Source organism: Camelus bactrianus, chromosome 5 (genome assembly GCF_048773025.1).
Source record: "Camelus bactrianus isolate YW-2024 breed Bactrian camel chromosome 5, ASM4877302v1, whole genome shotgun sequence".
NCBI lineage: Eukaryota > Metazoa > Chordata > Mammalia > Artiodactyla > Camelidae > Camelus > Camelus bactrianus.
The window spans coordinates 100,615,837-100,623,724 of NC_133543.1; positions in this window are offsets into that span (position 1 = coordinate 100,615,837).

Sequence of the window (7,888 nt, forward strand, 5' to 3'; positions counted from 1 at the left end):
AAATAATATGCTTCAGAAACAGCCTCACAGACATAGAAGACAAACGTGGTTACCAGGGGGAGAAAGGGGGTGGGAAGGGATAAATTGGGAGTTTCAGATTTGCAGATATTAACTAATATATATACAATAGATAAGCAATAAGTTTATTCTGTATGGCATAAGGAACTATATTCAATATCTTGTAGTAACTATGGTGAAAAAGAATATGAAAAAAAGTATGCGTGTGCATGTATGACTGAAGCACTGTGCTGTACACCAGAAATTGACGCAACATTGTAAACTCACTAGACTTCAATAAAAACACATATATACAAAAAATAACATCCTTTCATGTGCATTTTTAACGAGAGGACAGCCCCGTGTCATCACCACTGTGACAGTCATTACTGAGGCCTCATGAAGGTTTTTGAAAATATTTCATTGATATTTCAAATAATCCTTTAAAAATGTCCCCCCTCAAGAGCTGAAATCAATTCATAACTGAAAACCAACCCCTCCCTACGGAGAGTACCCATCAGAAGACGATTGTGCTCTGCGTGGAGGAAGGATGCATGTACGGTACAGCAGTGCTGACAGACCGCCTCCTGAGCACGCCCAGCGTCGGTGTCTCTCGGGCTGTTACGTCACAGTGACCTTTAAGTTGGTTCAACAGACTGATTTAGCCTCGTTACCCACATTTCACCCCACGCATCCCCACCGAGCACTCACCACGCTCAAAGGATCATGTGGTGCTTGATTATAACAAACCCTTCACAGCCAACAGATAAAACCAGGGGTAAGCGGTACCTTTGGATGCAAACATCCTGCTTTGGGGCCGGCCTGCTGCCATTTCCCCTCTGTGGCTGCCCAGGTGGGTACTTCCGAGCGGGCAGTGCCTAGGAAGTGCCCACCTGTCAGCAGGCACCTGTCCCAGGAAGGGGAGGAAGTGGGCAGTGGCCAGGATGCAGGGACCACCGTACCGGGAGCTGGGAGCTTCGGAAGAAGCAGCCGTGGACTTGGGTGCCTCCTAGTCTCTGACTCCTTCTGTCCAAAGTCTAAGCCTTCTTTGGGAAAAAAAAACTCTGGTCTTTGGGAAGCAGCAACCATCAGGATGGGTACAGAAAAGCAACACTGGTAACCCAGTACAACCTCCCCCCACCCGCTACAGCCCGAGACACACAACTATGCCTGTGTGACCTCTCTGCCTGAATCACCTCCTCAGCCCTGCACCTGCAGGCTGGCAGCACACACCCTGGATGTGGCCTCCGGTGTTGCATGGTTTGACCTATTGGCTTCCCAGGCCTCATCCCCTGGGCCGCTGCACCCTCTCTGCCCCCACCCACTGCTCCTTCAGTCCCATGTTTCACCTCGTGCTTTCCCACCCCAGGGCCTCCACACAGTCTGTCCCTCCTGCCTGGACCTCCTTCCCTCCCTCATTCCTCAGCGAAGTCCTGCTCATCTCTTAGATCCCAGGACACCAGTCACTTCCCCATACCTCCCTGAGTCTACCCCCGTCTGGCCCTGGAACACGACTCCACGCCTGTCCTGCTGAGCAGTGAGACTGCACCATGCTACATTGGCTTATTGATTAGCCATCGGTGTCTCTGTCCCTCTGGGTCACCTGCTCCATGGAGCCAGAGCGATGGCCCACACCTGTTGTCTCACCACTGTGTCCCTAACACCTAGCAAGTGCGTGGGACATGTGCGCATTTGACAGATCCTTGTTGGCTGAAGGGAGGAATCCGTGCTGGTTTCAGTTATCTCGGCGGCCAGAGCAGTGGTGCCAGGACCCCCTCTGACGGGCAGTCTGCCGGCCGATGTTTAGAAGTTTGAGTCTGCCTGTTGCCAAGCAGACACACCTGTCGGAAAGGCAGCTGTTTAGCCTCTCTGGAAGGTTTCTATTTTTAATGGAGATATACATCAGTCACAAAACTTCCTCTGACAGATAAAGCCTTTCCCAGCTCCAGCCTCAGTTCCAGGCCACCAGGCAGGGTGACCACTCGCATCAGTGAGATGGCAGAGCAGTCAAACCGCCCATCATCCAAAGCGTGGGGTGCACAGTCTGGGAACAGAGGGTGTTTCCAGCTGGTTCAAAATGTTTTTATATTAATAGGCATGTATTTATTTGGGTGTGTATTAACATATACAGCCAGTATATCCAATCTGGAAATTCGCAGAGATCATTGCTCAGGATGAGGCTAAACAAGTAAGTAAATCAGTCAATCAATAAAATTTATTTACAAATTCTGTTAATTAAAAAAAAGCTACACACCAATGTTCATAGCAGCACTGTTCATAATAGCCAAGACATGGAAGCAACCTAAATGTCCATTAATAGATGACTGGATAAAAAAGCTGTGGTATATTTATACAGTGGAATACTCAGCCACTAAAAAGAATGAAATCATATAATTTGCAGCAACATGGATGGACCTAGAGATGATCATGCTAGTGAAGTAAGTCAGGCAGAGAAAGACAAATATCATATGATATCACTTATGTGTAGAATCTAAAAGAAATACAAATCAACTTATTTATAAAACAGAAACAGATTCATAGACATAGAAAACAAATTTAAGGTTACCAAAGGGGAAACAGGAGGGGAGAGGGGTGAATTAGGAGCTTGGGATTAACAGATACACATTACTGTACATAAAAATAGACAAACAACAAGGATTTGCTATACAGCACAGGGAATTATATTCAATATCTTATAATAACATATCATGGAAAAAAATCTGAAGCTGTACACCTGAAACTAACAATATTGTGAATCAACTATAGTTTAATGACAAAAATTTTTTTTAAATAAGCTAAATCAGAAGTTGGTGGACCAAGGGCCAAATCCGGCCCCCAGCCTTCTTTTGTAGCGTGCACAAGCTAAGAATGTTTGTTTCTAAATGTTTTTAAAAGAGTGTTAAAAAATTAAAAAAAAAAAAAAAAAGGAAGACTAAATGACAGAGACCAGATGTGGCCCATGGAGGCTAAAATGTTTACTGTCTGGCCGCAGGCAGATGCGTCAGGGACGGTGGAGGGGCCTGTGCGACGGGCATTCAGGGAGCGTGGAGCTCAAGAAAGTCAAGTCGGGTCGGGTCAGGTGGGCCCGGATCCAAATCACTACATTCCAGGTCAGTGGCCTTGGATAATTACTTAGCCTTCCTAAGTCTGTGCCTTCCAGTCTGTAAAATGGGGATAGTGATGGTCCCTGCTTCATAAGGATAATGCGAAAATTAAATGGGGTCGTACGTATGAGGGTCTGGTACAATGCCTGGTGCGTGATAGGTGCTCCAGAAATGTTAGCTGTTATTATTTTAAAATAAAGTTTACTTTCCTTTTTCTCCATCATGAAAAATTTGACAAATGTCTCCCGGCTTCCAAAGGCTCTTTCCAGGACAACCACTATTACTATCTTGGTGTGCGGTCTCTGGCTTGCTCATTTAATTCATGCATCTATTTCTTCAGTCTTTCATTTATTTTATTTCGTGTGCCGGCTGGGTCCTGCAACAGGCGGATGCTGACATGGAGTTAGGAAGACAAGAGGATTACTGGGAATTGACGCCCATGAAAGATGAAAGAGGGCAGGGAGGGTCCTCAGACCGCAACGCGGCTCTGACGCGGTCTCGGCCCCCAGGCAGGAGGCGTCCCCACACCGGGCAGAAACGTCCAGGCCCCGGTACCTGCTGTGCTCAGCCACTGTCGGGCCAGCCCTGAAGGAACGTGGTCTCCTCCTGAAGCCACAGTGAGATCTGAAGTCGCTACATCAGAGGACGTCAGCCCCCTGCACCCTTGCAGCCGACTGGCAAGTCCTCTTGCCGGGAGACCCCGCAGTGCTTCCCCCAGACCACCACGGACCCCCCCGGCTCCCGGGACGTCCAGCGCCACGTGCATCACCAGGAGCTGCGTTGCCGGGACTCCGGGGGGGCTTCCCCTTCTAGGGGAGACGGCAGCTGCTGCCCCCTGGCCCCACTTGATGACCAGAACCCATGACCCCCGCCAAGACGGTGACCCCTTTTACCCCCCAACGCCGGGCGCAGAGCTCACAGCGCCCTGGAGGCAGGTGTTGCTGGAACTTCATGGGCCTCCAGCAGCACAGCACCCCCTTGGGAAACCAGAAGCCCTGCAGAGCCCTGACCTGCGGGGAAGGGAGGCGGAGTCTCCCAGCTGAGTCGTCTGGAAGGATGGTGTGCTAGCTCGGGTCCTCTGAGGAGCAGAGGCCAAGATGGGCGGGACGCGTGGGAGAGCTGGCAGAGGAGGCGGGTGAGGATGAAGGGCGGTGGAGGGGAGGCGAGCTGGGCTCCCGCGGCCCAACACCTGAGATGGGGAGAGAAGCACAGAGGCTGGGTGGGAAGACTCTTGGGCTGCAGTGCAGCTCGCACCAAGGATTGGCCAGCCCACCGAGCGTTCTCGAACCCAAGTCACCCCTTAAGGGTGTGCGGGGAAGACAAAGGGAGAGGAGGCAGGACTGAAGAAGGAGAGCTCTCCGACTGTGATGGAGACACGGCGCCTATGGAGGAAAGGGGGCGGGGGAGCCGGACTGGGCAGGGAGGGACTCCGTGGGCTGCGCAGACCTAAGACAGTCTTGGCCACCCGGCCGGGACCCCCAAGCAAAGACCGCCAGCTAGAGGGTCTAATCTGAGAAACGTCACTTGATCCAATAATCCAGACAGTCTCCTGAGGCAGCTGTGCCTCCTCCGTGTCTCTTAGTGGTCAGATTGCTTCTCCCCCTGCTCCGCCACAAGAGGGTCTGGGTAGCAGGGCTGTAAATGAGACTGTGGCCCCGGAGGAAGGGCAGCCCAGGCTGGCTGGCGCTCGGCGTGCCCTGTCCAGGGCTCCCTGGTGCAGCTGGCCTGCCTCTGTCTGACCTTCTGCTGGCTGCTGCCTGGCTCTCCGGTGGCCCAGCCTGTGGTCTGTTCTCAGCCAGCTCGTGGCCAGGGGCTCTCTGCCCTCCGGGCGCCATCCCAGCCCTCCCGGTGTCTGGCCTGAGGTCTGACCATGACCCCCACTCAATTCTTCGCCCAAGGGGTTTGGCCCCAAATCCGCCTTCGGGATCATCTCACACCACCTGGACCCCTCCTCTGGGAAACCTCCTCACCAAACTTCAGTGGCATCCAAGTGCCCCCAGAGGTGTGAACAGAAATTTCTAACTGTCTTTTTTTTTTCTCTTTCTTTCCTAACCATCTTCATGCCATCACGGGGAGGGTCAAGGGCATCCTGGGAGTGCAGGCCCGGAGTGCTGCCCCTCCTGACCACGCGTTCCCGCCCCAAGTCCTTCACGGGGCGTGGCATGAGAGCCCTCTGCTTTTTGCTTTGTCCTCTTTCTCTGTTAACAAGCATCCCCCTCTGCGGACCCTGGGCTCCATCATGACCCGTATCTGACGACTGTTTTCCCCCTCTCCAGCCACCCTCTGGGGCTGCAGCAGGACGATGCTGGGCTTGGGGCAAGTGCGTCAGCCCTTCCCCGCTTGGACTGGCTGGAAAGAGTCGATTGTTAACATTTCAGAGATTCTGAGAGTTGGTGTGAAACACAGGCATTGTTAAAAGTTAAATAACACAAACTCACAATTAGACATGTGTTACTAAAAGCAAAGGTAATGAAAACTGGAAGTTCATCGTTGCCTGACTGTTTTAGCGGATTTTACTGCTACCTGTGCCTGGGGTTTATTTATATCCATTGCATCTCTGTGGTGGAAACCCCACAGGGCGCTACTGTACGTCTGGTCCCAGGTCCACACTCAGTCTTGTCACCGGAGTCACTTAAAATCGACCGTGATGCACGTATTTACCCCCCACGGATACACAAACGCTGCAAATCAGGGCTTGATTTATTGCTATGTTGATTGTCCACAATTCTTTGAATAATAAAACAGCCATAATTTTTCTCCATCACAACTTTCTTATTCTCAAATCCTTATCTGATTTAATGTTTTTAGACCAAAAGAAAAAATTGTGGGGGGGGGGGTTGTGGATTATCCTAGAAAAAGCCTTTCTTTTCCATCCATTGCCACATTTTAGTTCTTGGCATCACAACAAAGAATTTTTTTTCCTTGGTGATTTTTTTCCTCGTTTACTTTCTTTCTCCCCACAGGTCTCTGTCCTGTCAATCTGCAGTGCCTAGATGGGTGAAGACTATTTGAAGGGGATAGTCAAAAATTTTATTGCTTGAATTAAAGTAACCTATTTTATTTCTGTTAAGAATAGGCTTTCGTTTCCATTTTAATGTTTAATCCTTTTTTTTGGGCAATTTAGAAACAATATTTATGAATGTTTTTGTCAGATTTTGTTTTGCAGTCTGTCATCTTCTTAAATCCATTTATTTTTCATGCAACATGAAACAATAACTTAAGCACATCTTAGCAACAGGGTCTGGACAAAGCACAGCTCCTATGGTTTTTCTTGGCATTGCTTTTGCAATCTCAGCATAAACGTTACTTTTTTTTTTCTTAAAAAATTGTTTTCCTTCCCGTTGCATTGAGGTATCCTTGACGTACAGCACTGTGTAAGTTCAAGGTGGACAGCAGAATGATCTCACGTCCATCGTGAAATTATCCCAGTTTAGTTAACATCCGTCATCTCATACAGATGCAAAATAAAATAAAGGGAAGAAAATCCTTCCTTGTGATGAGAGCGCTCGGCACTCACTCTCTTAACAGCTTTCATGTATAACAGGCACCAGTGAATTTCTTGAGAACATTTCTGCTTGTTTCGCTGGGTATACCATGAACTCTTTCTATCCACTCTCAGGCAATTGTATTACACCCCTGATTACTAACTCCGAACCCATCACCAAAGGCTGTGTTTCCAGGCTCTGTTTTCCATGATTGCTCATGTCATTCACCTTTTTGTATTGCTTTTGTGCAAAATTATCCAAATAATAGCTTTACTATTGCTTGTGGATAACAGCCAAGCAATATAGATGCGTATAAAGTGAAACTCCTCTTCTGTCACTACTAATATATTTATAACATTCTTTTTCATGACCAAGAAGTCACAGTCATCAAATACACATTTTATAATTTATTCAACCACTTCCCAGTGGACGGACATTTCAGTGATGGTTGGTTTTTCACAATTACAGAGTTGCACTGTGCAATCTTGACACACATGTGACCATTTCTATAGGGTATTTTCCTAGAAATAGAAATGCAGGGTCAAAGGCCGCATACATTTAAAATGCTGGCAGATAACACCAAAGTGCCCTGCAAAAATACTCTGCCAATTTAGGGGCCCCAGACTACTGTGCATACTTTTTATAATTTAGTGACAATGTTGGAGAGTATTAAATCTGACGAGAAAAAAATGCTTCTTGTTTTTATTCACCTTCTCCTTATTTCTTAATAAATGCATAGCTTTTGAGAATTTTCTCTGTTTTTGCTTTCCATGCTGCTACTTTAACTTTCTGAAGTGCCACTTAAAAAATTATTTCTTCCAGCAATAATGGTATTTGGCTTATGGTATGCCTTATTCTCCTTTTTCAAACTCATTTTTTATTTAAAAGATAACGCATGCTTTCTTCTCTTTAAAGTTAGAAAACTACCCGTTTATAACATTTTCCTTTGTTCAATGAAATTAATTTATTTCAGGGCAAGGATTTTCCTCGTGGTTGTTCTAACGATGACCTTTTATGTTTTCGATGTTTATCCTGCGTCCTGTTTCTCGCTGTTACTCTGCTCTGCTCACCTCATTCTCAGAACTGACACATCTTACTGTTATAGTCGAGGAATTCTGAAGGGCTGCTTGCTTTTATCATGAAAATTATCAGACATCTCCAAATTACGCCCACAGTGACTCCGTATACCCATCACCTGTATTCAAATATTGTCAAGAAATTGCCAGTTCGTTTATCTGTCTTCCTTCCTTCTTTCCTTCCTTTCTTCTTTCTGAAATATTTTTAAGCAAATTCCAGATATTC